The sequence below is a fragment of the Jaculus jaculus genome, chromosome 3 (genome assembly GCF_020740685.1).
Source record: "Jaculus jaculus isolate mJacJac1 chromosome 3, mJacJac1.mat.Y.cur, whole genome shotgun sequence".
NCBI classification, from domain to species: Eukaryota; Metazoa; Chordata; class Mammalia; order Rodentia; family Dipodidae; genus Jaculus; species Jaculus jaculus.
In genome coordinates this window covers 13,908,709-13,921,380 of record NC_059104.1, presented here as the reverse complement: position 1 = coordinate 13,921,380, position 12,672 = coordinate 13,908,709, and the positions used below count along the sequence as shown (strand labels likewise).

The 12,672-nt window shown below is 49.4% G+C and overlaps 1 protein-coding gene across 4 annotated transcripts in view; it reads left to right on the top strand.

Annotated features, from left to right (window-relative positions):
* The first annotated feature begins 3,301 nt into the window (after window positions 1-3,301).
* The window catches only part of Farp1 (FERM, ARH/RhoGEF and pleckstrin domain protein 1), a 336,683-nt gene continuing 327,312 nt past the window's right edge, over window positions 3,302-12,672 (top strand). For 2 of the 4 annotated variants that reach the window (XM_045145777.1, XM_045145774.1), the window contains exon 1: window positions 4,596-4,735. The gene's annotated coding sequence lies outside the window, so the exon portion shown is untranslated. Of the gene's footprint in view, window positions 3,473-3,822; window positions 4,010-4,595; window positions 4,736-12,672 lie in introns of those variants that run through there. The other 2 variants (XM_045145776.1, XM_045145775.1) reach the window with 2 other exon arrangements.

Sequence of the window (12,672 nt, the reverse complement as noted above, 5' to 3'; positions counted from 1 at the left end):
GGCTAGAGGGAAACACCTTAACTGCTAAGCCATCTCTCCAGCCTCACTTAAAAAAAAAAGTTTATGACTCTTTTATTATTATTTATTCATTTGAGAGAGAGAGAGAGAGAAAATGGGCGTGCCAGGGTCTCCAGCCACTACAAATGAACTCCAGACGCATGTGCCACATTGTGCAGCTGGTTTACAAGGGTCTTGGGAAATCGAGCCTGGGTACTTAGGCTACGCAGGCAAGTGCTTTAATAGCTAAGCCATTTCTCCATCCCAATAGCTTCACTTTTAATTTTACCATTTACATTTGTTTATATATATGTACATATATACATACATACATAATATATATATATATTTGTTGCTTTCTTTTTTGAGCTAGGGTCTCATGTAGGACATGCTGGCCTTGAATTCACTATGCAGATAGGATAACCTTAAACTTTTCATCCTCTACTTCCTTAGTGCTGGGATTGCCATTGTACCCATGACAGTTGTTTTTATCCAGAGCTGGAGATTGAACCCAGAGCCTTGTGCATGCTAGGTAAGCATGCTACTGACTGAGCAACAGCCTCAGCCCTTGTTTTATATTTTTTTGGTTGTGATTTTAAAGAATTATTTATTTATTAGAAAGAGAATGGGCACACCAGAGTCTCTTGACATTGCAAATATGAACTCCAGATGCATGTGCCACTTTGTGTATCCGGCTTTATGTGGGTACTGGGGAAGCAAACCTGGGCTGTCAGGCTTTGCAAGCAAGCGCCACTAGCCTCTGAGCCATGTCTTCATCCCATGATCATGATATATATATATATTTTTTCTAGCTAGGGTTTCATTTTAGCCCAGACTGACCTGGAATTCACTATGTAATCTTAGTCTGGCCTCGAACCCTTTTACCTCCATCTCTTGGGATTAAAGACATGTGCCACCAGACTTGGCTACTTTTATCTCTTTTAATTTAAAAAAAAAATGACGAGAGTTGGAGAGATGGCTTAGCAGGTAAGGCGTTTGCCTGTAAAGCCAAAGGATCCTGATTTAATTCTCCAGGACCCACATAAGCCAGATGCACAAAGGGGCATATGCGTCTGGAGTTTGTTTGCAGTGGCTGGAGGCCCTGGAATGCCCATTCTCTCTCTCTCTGCCTCTTACTCTCAAATAATAAATTGTGTGTGTGTGTGTGTGTGTATGTGTATGTGTGTATATATATACACACACACACATACACACACACACACATATATGTATATAAAGAGGTTCTTTAAAAAAATGACAAAGGGCTGGAGAGATGGCTTAGTGGTTAAGGCACTTGCCTGCAAATCCAAAGGACCCAGGTTTGACTCCCCAGAGCCCACATAAGCCAGATGCACAAGGTGGCACATGTGTCTGGAGTTCATTTGCAGTGGCTGGAGGCCTTGGTATGCCCAATCTCTCTCTCTCTCTCTCTGTCTACCTCTTTTACTCTATCTTTCAAGTAAATAAATTTAAAAACAATAAAAAAGAATTACAAATAGGTGACTAAATAATTTCATGTCATTGTCTATGTCATCATAAATGTGATGGCAATAAGTGATCCAGGCAGGGCACCTCTGGCTTTTCAGGGAGAGGAATTTAATGATGTCTACTAGGTTAAGATATAGGATGATGTTTCTCTCGAACCACCTTATTCCCCTCTGGCTCTTCTCTTTCTTCTCTTATTAACTACCTCCGTTCATTCCTGCCTTCAGCCATCCAGCCCTCTCAGCTTGCCTCCTTCCTATGAAAGTCACCTTCTCAATTGTTAGCCATCAGGTAACAAAACAGCATGAGGTGTTCTGTCTGCATTATGAGCACAGAAATCTATGGCTATTCCAGACACACAAGCAAGGTGAACGGGAAACTATAATGTGTAGAAAAATTTGTTTTTTTCTTTTCAGGCAGGGCGACACCCTTCTTTGTAATGTCTACATTCTGCTTTTAGTGGTGAGGCGTAGCATAGCAAGTTATTACTGTGTGTGGTGACTGGAAGGGCCCAAGCACATCACCAGGGAGATCGCTAGAAATGGGCTGACTCAGAACCTGTAGCCTAACCAGATTCCCAGGTGATTTCTTACACCACAGCTGACCATCTTCACACTGACAGACACCTGGCTGTCAACCTCAGGCACTTTATTTATTTTTTTTTTGATAGTGACTTAAAAATATTTTTATTTATTTATTTGCAAGCACAGAAAGAGAGAGAAAGAGAATGGGTGTACCAGGGCCTCTAGGCACTCCTAACAAACTCCAGATGCATGTACCACTGTGCCTCTAACTTTACCTGGGTACTGGGGAATTGAATCTGGGCCATTAGGCTTTGCAGGCAAGCACCCCACTTGTTTTATGAGACAATGTCTCACTAATTCAGGCTGGCCTTGAACTCATACCAATCCACCTGTCTCAGCCTTCCAAATACTGGGATCACAGGCATGAGCCACCAATGCGGGCTGTGGGTCTTTTTTTTCTTTCTTTCCTTTTCCAAAAATAAATGTAGGGTCTGGAGAGATTGCTCAGTGGTTATGACACTTGCTGAGGCACTTTTGTTAGGAAGCCCAGGCATTGCCTTTTGGTTGTGGATTCCATGAGGTTGAGCCTAGTTATCCTACTACCACACCCTTGGGGGTCTTGTTAGAGATGCAGACCCTCGGGGTCCCCCTGGACCGCTGAATCACAAACTTATGTGGATGAAATCCCCATCTCCACCCATCCCAAAGGAGCTTCATCAGATCACCTGGCAACTGGAGAATTCAATTAGATAGGATGGGGACTGGCCTTCCAGAAAGTCCTTTCCTTAGGACCTCAAAGAATGTGCATTCCTCAGCCGGGTGAACCGCTTCAGCCTATAATCTCAGCACTCGAGGGGTGGAAGCAATGAGGATGATGAGTTCAAAGCCAGCCTGGAATACATAGGAAGACCTTGTATTTGTTTCCTCCCCTGCTGCCCTTTTCTTAAAAATTACCAGTGGTGGCTGCTGCTGATGGTTTGGCTCCTACGCTTAGGGGAAATCACTGGCTGTAACTATCTAATTGTTTAAAGTCACACGCAGCTTGGCAACAGGGCCCATCCTCCAACCTTAACCAGTTCCTCTCTCCAGCACAAACTGCCTACGCCTATTTCTCTGTAGGCCCTTGGCCTAAGTGGTCCTGAGGCCAGGACTTCAGGTGTGCGGCATTAAAGAAATAGCCTAGCACCTTCTATCAGCAGGCCACGCCTCTCTGCTCCCTAGAGGAAACTGCGCCCTCACCATCCTTTCTTATGTTCACATGCCCGGCCACCTGGCAAGCGCCCTTTCGGCGGAGTTCTGTCCCGGCTCCTCCCGTGAACTGTGACCTGTGACTTCAGGTCAATGAGCTCCTCTGGGGCACAAGGTGACCAGGCTTCTGAACACGTTGGCCTCCGGATCTGCCTGAGCTGACCCCTTTCCCACTTGCCAAAGGGACCCGGCCAGAGACTGGGAAGGAAATTAAGGCGGTAAGGCGGCACCTGGTGGGTGGCGACACTGATTGGTGGTCCTGGCCTCCTGGGTCTTGAATCTTGCTCCTTTTACTACCAAATTCCGGAAAACCCAAAGGCGACCAAACACCCGCAAAACACTCTAAACCACGCTACTGCCTCGTGGGGGCACTGCTATGTCCCCAGAGGGAGGGGATGAATCGCAGGATTCATCCAGGTGGACGACGCTGGGCAGGGGCGCGGGCGGGAGGTGGCACCTGTCCCTCCACGACTGAAATCCGGTGCCACCCTGGGTGGTGCCGGAAGCCCGCGGGAGTGGTCTGGAGGAGGGGAAGGGGAGGGCAGGGATGGAGATCCGTGGGTCGCCCCGAAGCTCCTCTTTGCACGAGACACCGTAGCCCCGAAGCTGGGGCTTCCAAAAGCGACGCGGCGCCTCCGATTTCCCTCCGGCCCACCTCGCCAGGCTCCCGGGGTGCACGGGGCTGGTCCGGCCTTTCGCCAGCGCTCGGTTCCGTGGTGGAGCAGCTCCGAGACGCGTCCACCCCCCACGCCCAAGTAAGGCACCGCTCCGACGGTGGCGCGGCCCGACCCGCAGGTCACCTCCCCGGCGCACCTGCCCCCGGGGCGGGGCGGCGAGGCGGGGCGCACGGCGCCCGGGCGCAGCTCGCAGGCTCGGACGCTGGAGGGGGCTGTGGCTCTCCCGCTGTCCCCGCGGCCGGCCGGCGGTCAGGCTTGCCAAGCGCCCGGGCTCCCTTCCTCCCACCCTCCCTCCCTCCGTCTGTCCGTCTGTCCTCCCGCCCCGGGGGCCCGGGCCAGACCCGAGGAGGGGCGGCGGCCGCTCACACTTCCCGCTCGGAGGCTGCGGGCGCACGGCTAAGGTGGCGGCGCCGGGGACGCGGCCGCCACCCGCTCGGCGTCACCGTCTCCTCCTCCTCCTCCTCCTCCTCGTCGTAGTCGTCGTCGTCGCTCGTCCTCGGCGTCCAGGCGGCCATGGCGACCCGGAGCCCGCTCCCCACCCTCCCCGCCCGCTCCGCCCTCCCCTCCGCCCCGCGCCTCCCTTGATGGCTCGGACCGCGGCCGGCCACCGCCTGCCCAGCTCGCGCGCCCGCGTCGCCAACGCCGCCGCCGCCGCCGCCGCTGCGGTCACCGCCGCTGCCCGCGGGTATTAATAGCACCGGGAGCCGCCAGCTCCGGGCCTGGGCTGGAGGGGGGTGGTGGTGTGCGTTCGGAGGAGCCCGGAGCCCCGGACTGGAAGCCGCCGGAACCGCCGGCGCCGTGGAGGTAGGAGGCGCGCGGGAACAATGACCGCGCCGGGGAAGGGCGGGCGGGCGGGCGCGGGCCGTGGATCCGGCCGCGGGCGGCAACTTGTGCGAGTCCCCGCGGCGTGGCGCGGCGCGGTGTGGCGCGGGCGCACCCGGGGTCCCGCCCGCCAGGCCCGGCCACGGCAGCTGGGATTTCCCCCCGGAGCCCTTTGCAACCCGCGTGGCTCACCTCCGCGCGCCTGGGCTGCTGGGGATCCCCTCTCTCGCCTCCCCATCCCCTGGTGCCCTTCCTCACCCCCTCCTCTCCCTCGCCTACTCCCATGCCACCCTACCCTGCCCGGGGACGGGCGCCTCTTCCCGGACCTCCAGCAGCAATCTCGGTCACCACCCGTGCCCACTCACTCACCCACCCACCCACCCACCCCGCGGGTCGCCGGGCGGGGAGGTGGACACTGGCCCGGTCACTAGGTGCCCGCAGCTCTCCCATGCGTGGTGAGACTCGCGGTGGGTGACAAAGAGGAACACACCCTCTCTCAAGTTTAGATCTTGTTTCTCTGCACTGCATGCTTTTTATGGAGGGCAAAGTTTGGATTCTCTCTCTCTCTCTCTTTTGGTCAAAGCAAAGGATAGATTGTATTAGTGTTTGCATGTGCGCGTTGAGCATTACCAAACGACAGCTTCCGAGTGTGTGTGTGTGTAACGATTTAAGTTCGGGGAAACTTCAGCAGTGGGATCCAGCTAGACCCGAGAGTGCGTGCGTTCCATCAGGAGGAAAACAGTGCCCGGATTCCTCAATGACAGCCGGAGACCCGCGGCTGGTGGGCCTTAGGTAGGGTCCCCCCAGAAAGGAGGGGAGGGTGCAGCTCACAAAGAAAAGAGGACCCGGTGTCAGACGGAGAGATGGTGGGAGCGATTGCCTCTCATCTGGAACAGTTTAGCAAGGCTCAGCCTCCAGCTACCCCTCCCCCCCTCTCTGGAGTACTGTGGTCCCAAGGCTGTTTCATTTGAATTTTTTTTTGGGGGGGGGTATGGAAAGCCTTCCTCCTTGTTTAGTTTCCCAGCTTTGACTGCCCCCAGCCCCGGCTCCTGCCCTGCCCCCCCCCGGGGGGGGATACCCCCACCTTCTCCATCCAGCAGGCAGATTTCTCAGGCAAAGCCTCCACCCAGCCCTGGGCTATGTTTAGTGTGCTTTCCACGTGGTGACTTGCCAAGCCCATTTCTGAACATCCTGGGCGCTGTCTTGCTCTCCTCGCTGCATCTGATCAAGGAATGGTGAAATAAAAAAAAGCCTTTTGGATTTTAAAGGCTTTTTTATAGGGGGGCATGGCTTTAAAATATTGGGTGGGTTTTGGGGATAGGGCGCGGGGGGGGGGCCCTTCTGAAGTCCCTTTATCCGCGGTCTCTTGTCTCAGATGGGTGGGTTTGCAGGAAATGACAGTTCCCACCGCGCTCTTCACCGGTGGGTTCAGCATCCAGCCACGCGGGCTCACTTGATATTCCTCCGGCATCTTTCTGCAGCAAGACACCAATATTGGAGTTGCTCCAAGCACAACGAAGCGTTTGTGTTTTTAGAATGTCTGGCTAATAGATCTGCTTGTGGGGGAAATACAGAGCAGCATTCTGGGGCAGTGGCTGGTCTACTGGAGGAGTTGGTGGTGGAGATAAGGAGCAGATGTCTGCGGAGCCCACAGTGCTTTTCAGAATCTCTTCCTTGTTTATGTGGACAGGAAGCAGAAAAATCCTTGGTGATGAGGTAACTGCCTCTTAGGGGTGTAGATTCTGTTGTGCGCTTCTGGTTTGGTGTGTGCTGTTATGTTTAGGGATTCCAGCTTTCTGAAGTTATTATGCCCCCGCCCCCGCTTTTGGGGCAAGGTTTTGCTGTATAGCCTAGGTCTTACTGGAGATCCTCCTGCCTCAGTGTCCTTAGTGCTTGTATCAGCACGCCCAGCTCTAAGGTACCTGCTGTCCTCTTCCCTAGAATTGGTACAGTGTTATGGCATGGCTATTACCAAAGCAATGTCAAAGTCCTCTATCTTAGGTAAATTTTTTTTTATTTTGGTTGGGTTATTTTAATTTTCTTTAAATTATCTGGAGTCTGCATAAAACCTGGATGAATGCTTTTTCAATAAACTGCCCAGGGAATTTTTAATACATTTTTATTCCTATTCTCATCTATAACTCTCATTGCAAGATATTTTATTTTGAATTTTTTTTTTGAAATTTTATTTAGTGGTACATATGTGGGTAGGCGTGCCACAGCTTCTTGCCCCTGTAATCCAATTTATATGGGTGGCTTGGGAATTGAACCTGGGCCAGCAGGTTTTGTAAGTGCCTTTAATGGCTGAGCCATCTTCCCAGCCACAATTTTTTTTTTTAAATATTTTTGTTCATTATTTATTTATTTGAGAGCGACAGACACAGAGAGAAAGACAGAGGGAGAGGGAGAGAATGGGCGCGCCAGGGCTTCCAGCCCCGCAAACGAACTCCAGACACGTGCGCCCCCTTGTGCATCTGGCTAACGTGGGTCCTGGGGAACTGAGCCTCGAACCGGGGTCCTTAGGCTTCACAGGCAAGCGCTTAACCGCTAAGCCATCTCTCCAGCCCTTTTTTTTTTTTTTAAATTTTAAAGATAAGGATGAAGTGTAGTATTGAAAAGTTAGGGTGTGGTGGAACACCCACGTTGTCCTAGGCTTCTGCAGGCAAGAGGATCATAATTTCAAGGCCCTCCTGGGCTACATACATAGTGAGTTCAAGACCTTGACTGTCTTGGGCTGGAGATATGGCATAGCGGTTAAGCGCTTGCCTGTGAAGTCTAAGGACCCCGGTTCGAGGCTGGATTCCCCAGGACCTACGTTAGCCAGATGCACAAGGGGGCACACGCGTCTGGAGTTCATTTGCAGTGGCTGAAAGCCCTGGTGTGCCCATTCTCTCTCTTGCTCTCTGTGTGCCTCTTTCTCTCTCTGTCACTCTCAAATAAGTAAATAAATAATCTAAAAAAAAAAAAAAGACCTTGACTGTCTCAAAACAAATCAAAAATGAAGAAAAAAGGGTTGGAGAGATGACTTGGTGGTGAAGGTGCTTGCCTGAGAAGCCTGAGAACCCAGGTTTGATTCTCCAGTACCCACCAGAGGCCCTGTCGCGCTCATTCTCTCTCAAACAAATAAAATAAAAATTTTAAAAAGACTGGAATCAAGTCTGTAATACCCATCATGCATCCAAACGTTTAATTTGTTTGGACATTGAATCAAAGATGCCTGTGCTAAATATAAAAACTTTCCCTCCTCCAGAGAACCCTGAAGACAAAAATCTAGTTTTTGCCTGTTAATATGCTCTGGAAAAATCAGGAAACTGAATTTATAGGTATCTGTTGCAGTCCGGTTCGCATTGCTGGTAGAAATCACCCAACCTAGAGCAGCTTCTGGGAAAAAGAGATTTTGGCTTATAGGCTCAAGGGGAAGCTCCACGATGGCAGGGGAAAACGATGGCATGAGCAGAGGGTGGACATCACCCTCTGGCCAACATAAGGTGGACCACAGCAACAGGAGGGTTTGCCAAACACTGGCATGGGGAAACTGGCTTTAATACCCATAAGCCCACCCCAACAATACACTTCCTCCAGGAGGCATTAATTCCCAAATCTCTATCAGTTGGGAACCTAGCATTCAGAACACCTAAGTTTATGGGGGACACCTGAATCAAACCACCACAGTATCTAATTTTTTTTCCCTCTTGATGTTTTGATGGCTAGGTAGAATGTACTTTTTTTTCCCCCAAATACTGTTAACTGGTCTTGCTTATTGCTGAGAATTACTTAGTATTTGTTTCATCAATTTGTGTGTGTGAATGTGCCAGGGTCTCTTGCAAAATGAACATCCTTCTGGCTTTACGTGGGAGGCTGGGTAATTTAACCTGGACCAACTGGCTTTGCAAGCAATCACCTTTAACCACTGAGCCATCTCCCCAGCCTCAACTACATAGCTTTGAGAATTGCACTTTCCCCCCTGAAAGAAGACGCCACAGATAAGAGGCCACACAAACCCGTAACCCACTCCTTGGAGTCCTTCCTACCTCTAGCCGGGCAAGTATTCCCTGTGTCCATTTGCCTGGGAGAGGAGGGGCGAGGTTTTGTGTCCACGCAGCTGTGTCTCTCTTAACTGAGGTTTTCTGATGGAAAGGTGAGTTGTCCAAGTGGAGTTAGTGAACCTAAGTGGTGGGTCAACATCTTTTTCTTGCTATTGAATGGCTGGAGTTTCTGCGGTGACATTTCTTTCTTTTATTTATTTATTTTTATTTTTTAAGAGCAACAGAGAGAGAGAGAGAGAGAATGAGTACACTAGGGCCTCTTGCAAACAGCAAATGAAATCCAGATGCATGCGCCGCCTTGTGCATCTGGCTTATGTGGGTCCTGGGAAATCGAACCTTGAACTGGGGGTCCTTAGGCTTCACAGGCAAGCGCTCAATTAAGCCATCTCTCCAGCGCCCCCTGGGTGACATTTCTTAATTTTTAAAAACCTCTTTATTTTTTTTTGTTTATTTTTATTTGAAAGCGACAGATAGAGAAAAGCAGAGAGACAGAAAGAAATGAGAGTGGGTGTGCCAGAGCCTCCAGCCACTGTGGACGAACTCCAGATGCGTGTGCCCCCTTGTGCATCTGGGGAATTGAGCCTTGAACCGGGGTCCTTAGGTGTCACAGGCAAGCACTTAACCACTAAGCCATCTCTCTAGCCCCCGGGCGACATTTCTTGATCATAGCTCTCTTGCCCTTTGTGAGAGGCTTGGAGATTACCTCATTAACCACTTCCATGTGGTCAAGGTCAGAACCTAATGGTTTCCATTAAAATTACTGGAAATACTGACTTCTCTGTCTCTCTCTGCCAAAAGCAGCCTATGTTTTTAATTAAGAAGCCCCCAAAAGTTTGTTTCAATATGAAGAAACTGACTTGTTAGACTTTTTTGTTTGTTTGTTTTGTTTTGTTTTTATTCGAGGTAGGGTCTCATTCTAGCCTAGGCTGATCTGGAACTCAGTCTGTAGTCCCGGGCCTCCAAATCAGTGATCCTCCTACCTAAATTCTGGGATTAAAGGTGTGCACCACCATGCCTGGCTAGAAAATCTTTAAAATTTTTTAATTTATTATTTATGAGTGTGTGTGTGTGTGTGTGTGTGTGTGTGTGTGTGTATACACACACCAGGGTCTCTTGTTGCTGCAAATAAATGCCAGAAACATATGCCACTTTGCATCTGGCTTTATGTGGGTACTATGGGATTAAACACCCTGGCCATCAGGCTTTGCAAGCAAACCCCAGCCTGAAACTCACTTTTGTTTTTTAAATATTTTTATTTGCAAGCAGAGAGAGGAGAGAGAGAGAATGGGCACACCAGGGCCTCCAGCTACTGCAAACTAATTCTAGGTGCATGGGCCATTTTGTGCATCTGGCTTTACATGGGTACTGGGGAATTGAACCCCAGGTTGTTAGGTTTTATAGGTAAGTTCCTTAACTGCTGAGCCATCTCTCCAGCTCCTGGAAACTTTTTTTTTTTTTTTTTGAAGTAGGGTCTCTCTAGCTCAGGCTGACCTGGAATACACTATGCAGTCTCAGGCTTCGAACTCACGGCGATCCTCCTACCTCTGCCTCCCGAGTGCTGGGATTAAAGGCGTGCGCCACCACACCTGGCCTTGAAACTGACTTTTAACATCATATGCTTCTCTTGGTTCCCATCAGTTGAAAGTGTTTTGCTCAGTGGATGCTTTAAGCAAAGTGGACAATTGATATATTAGTCAAACCTGGTGGTATCAGTTGTGAAATATAAAGTAGCAGGTAGCTTGTAAACTTTATTATTCTTAGTTTTTGCATGTGTATGTGTGTTTGAGCATGAAGACCAAAGGGTAAAAGTATGCATGTTATCTTTCCACAACGTGTTCCACTCACTTTCAGTCAGGGAGCCTGAAGGAATTCCGTCTGTCTTCCAGCACTGGCATTGCAGGCTTGTAAGTGGGTTCTGGGGATTTGAACACAGGTCCTTAGGCTTGTGCAGCAAACACTTTACCCACTGAGACGTTTCTCCAGCCCTGTTTCTTTCTTTTTTTTTTTTAAGGGTCTCACTCTAGCCCAGGCTGACCTGGAATTCACTATGTATTATCAGGGTGGCATTGAACTCAAGGTGATCCTCCTACCTCTGCCTCCTGGGTGCTGGGATTAGTGGCGTGCGCCTCCACGCATGGCCCAGCCCTGCTTTTTTTTTTTTTTTTTTTAGCCCTCCCCCCCATCCTTATCACCGTAACACAGTGTTTGGATGTTGCTGTGAGGTGGCAATTGTAGACAGACTGCAAGATTTGCAATTAATGTGGGCTTCATCATTTCCATGGAATTAATTTCACGTGTAAAACTGTCATTTGCACATACATTAAAACAAAACGCCACAGGCCAAACTAGATTCCCTCTATTAGCATGATACTCTTTATTGGCAGGGCTAACATTGCTTTACCTAAAGGCTTTAAGGAAATGCTTCCCAGAAAGCAGTCCCAATTTCAGAGGAAGGCTTAGGAATCCAGTGGCATGGTAGCTTCAGTTTGTATTCTCGCCCAGTAAATTCCAGATCTAGTATAGTACCCGGAATATAGCAAACACTTGATAAGTTCTCCTTGAGTGAATCAACACACCCAGCTTTTACTGTGCTTTCAAATTTAGCCTTGAGAGTTTTTATGGGCAACTTGATATTAGTGGTGATACGTGGCAGTTCTGGGAACTGGCTATTTGATTCTGTATGGATTTCTTTCCTAATCTAGCAATTTGGTTCTTAAAGCTGGCTGATTTTTTTTTTCCTAATATTTATTTGCAAGGAGAGAGTAAGGGAGAGAGAATAGGTGTGCCAGGGCCTCTGGCTACTGCAAACAAACTCCAGACACATGCACCATTTTGTGCACCTTGCTTTATGTGGGTACTGGGGAACTGAACCCTGGCCATCAGATTTTTTTTTTTTAATTTATTTGAGAGCGACAGAGAGAGAGAGAGAGAATGGACGTGCCAGGGCCTCCAGCCACTGCAAACGAACTCCAGATGCATGCGCCCCCTTGTGCATCTGGCTAACGTGGGACCTGGGGAACCAAGCCTTGAACCGGGGTCCTTAGGCTTCACAGGCAAGCGCTTAACTGCTAAGCCGTCTCTCCAGCCCAAGATTTTTTGCAAGCAAGCCTTAACTGCTGAGCCATCTCTCCAGGTCCTCTCCCACTTTTTAAAGCACATGTTAAATTTTCACCCATATACCACAAAGTGGTGCAATAAAAGTGCATGTGGCAAGGAGGGCTGGAGAGATGGCTTAGCAGTTAAGGTGCTTGTCTGTGAAGCCCAAGGACCCAAGATCCATTCCCCAGGACCCACAAAAGCCCGATGCACAAGGTGGTGCATGTGTCTGGAGTTTGTTTGCAGTGGCTAGATGCCTGGGTGCACCCATTCTGTCTGTCTCTCTCTCAAATAAAAAAAAAAAAAAAAAAAAACCAAAACTATGGCAAGGAAAATAAAGGTTAACCTGATGTCCTCCCACCTGTTACCAAATACTTTCATGGATGTTTTGTGCTATTGTCTTGTCTGGCTTCCTCTCCCTTGCCTACCTGACTGTGTCCACAATGCCTTGCTGTTGACTGACGCTTGCTTCTGGAATATTTTTTCCTCTCAAGATGTACCACTTAGAATTTCATTAGCAAGAATCTGTCCATAGCAACCTCCCTTTTTCTGCTCCTTACATATTATATATATATGTGTGTATATATGTATGTATGTATGTATGTATTTAACAGAGAGAGAATGGGCACGCCAGGGCCTCCAGCCACTGCAGATGAACTCCAGACACATGCACCCCCTTGTGCATCTGGTTAACGTGGGTCTTGGGGAATGAAGCTGGGTCCTTTGGGTTTGCAGGCAACCACCTTAACTGCTAAGCCATCCCTCTAGCCCTTTTTA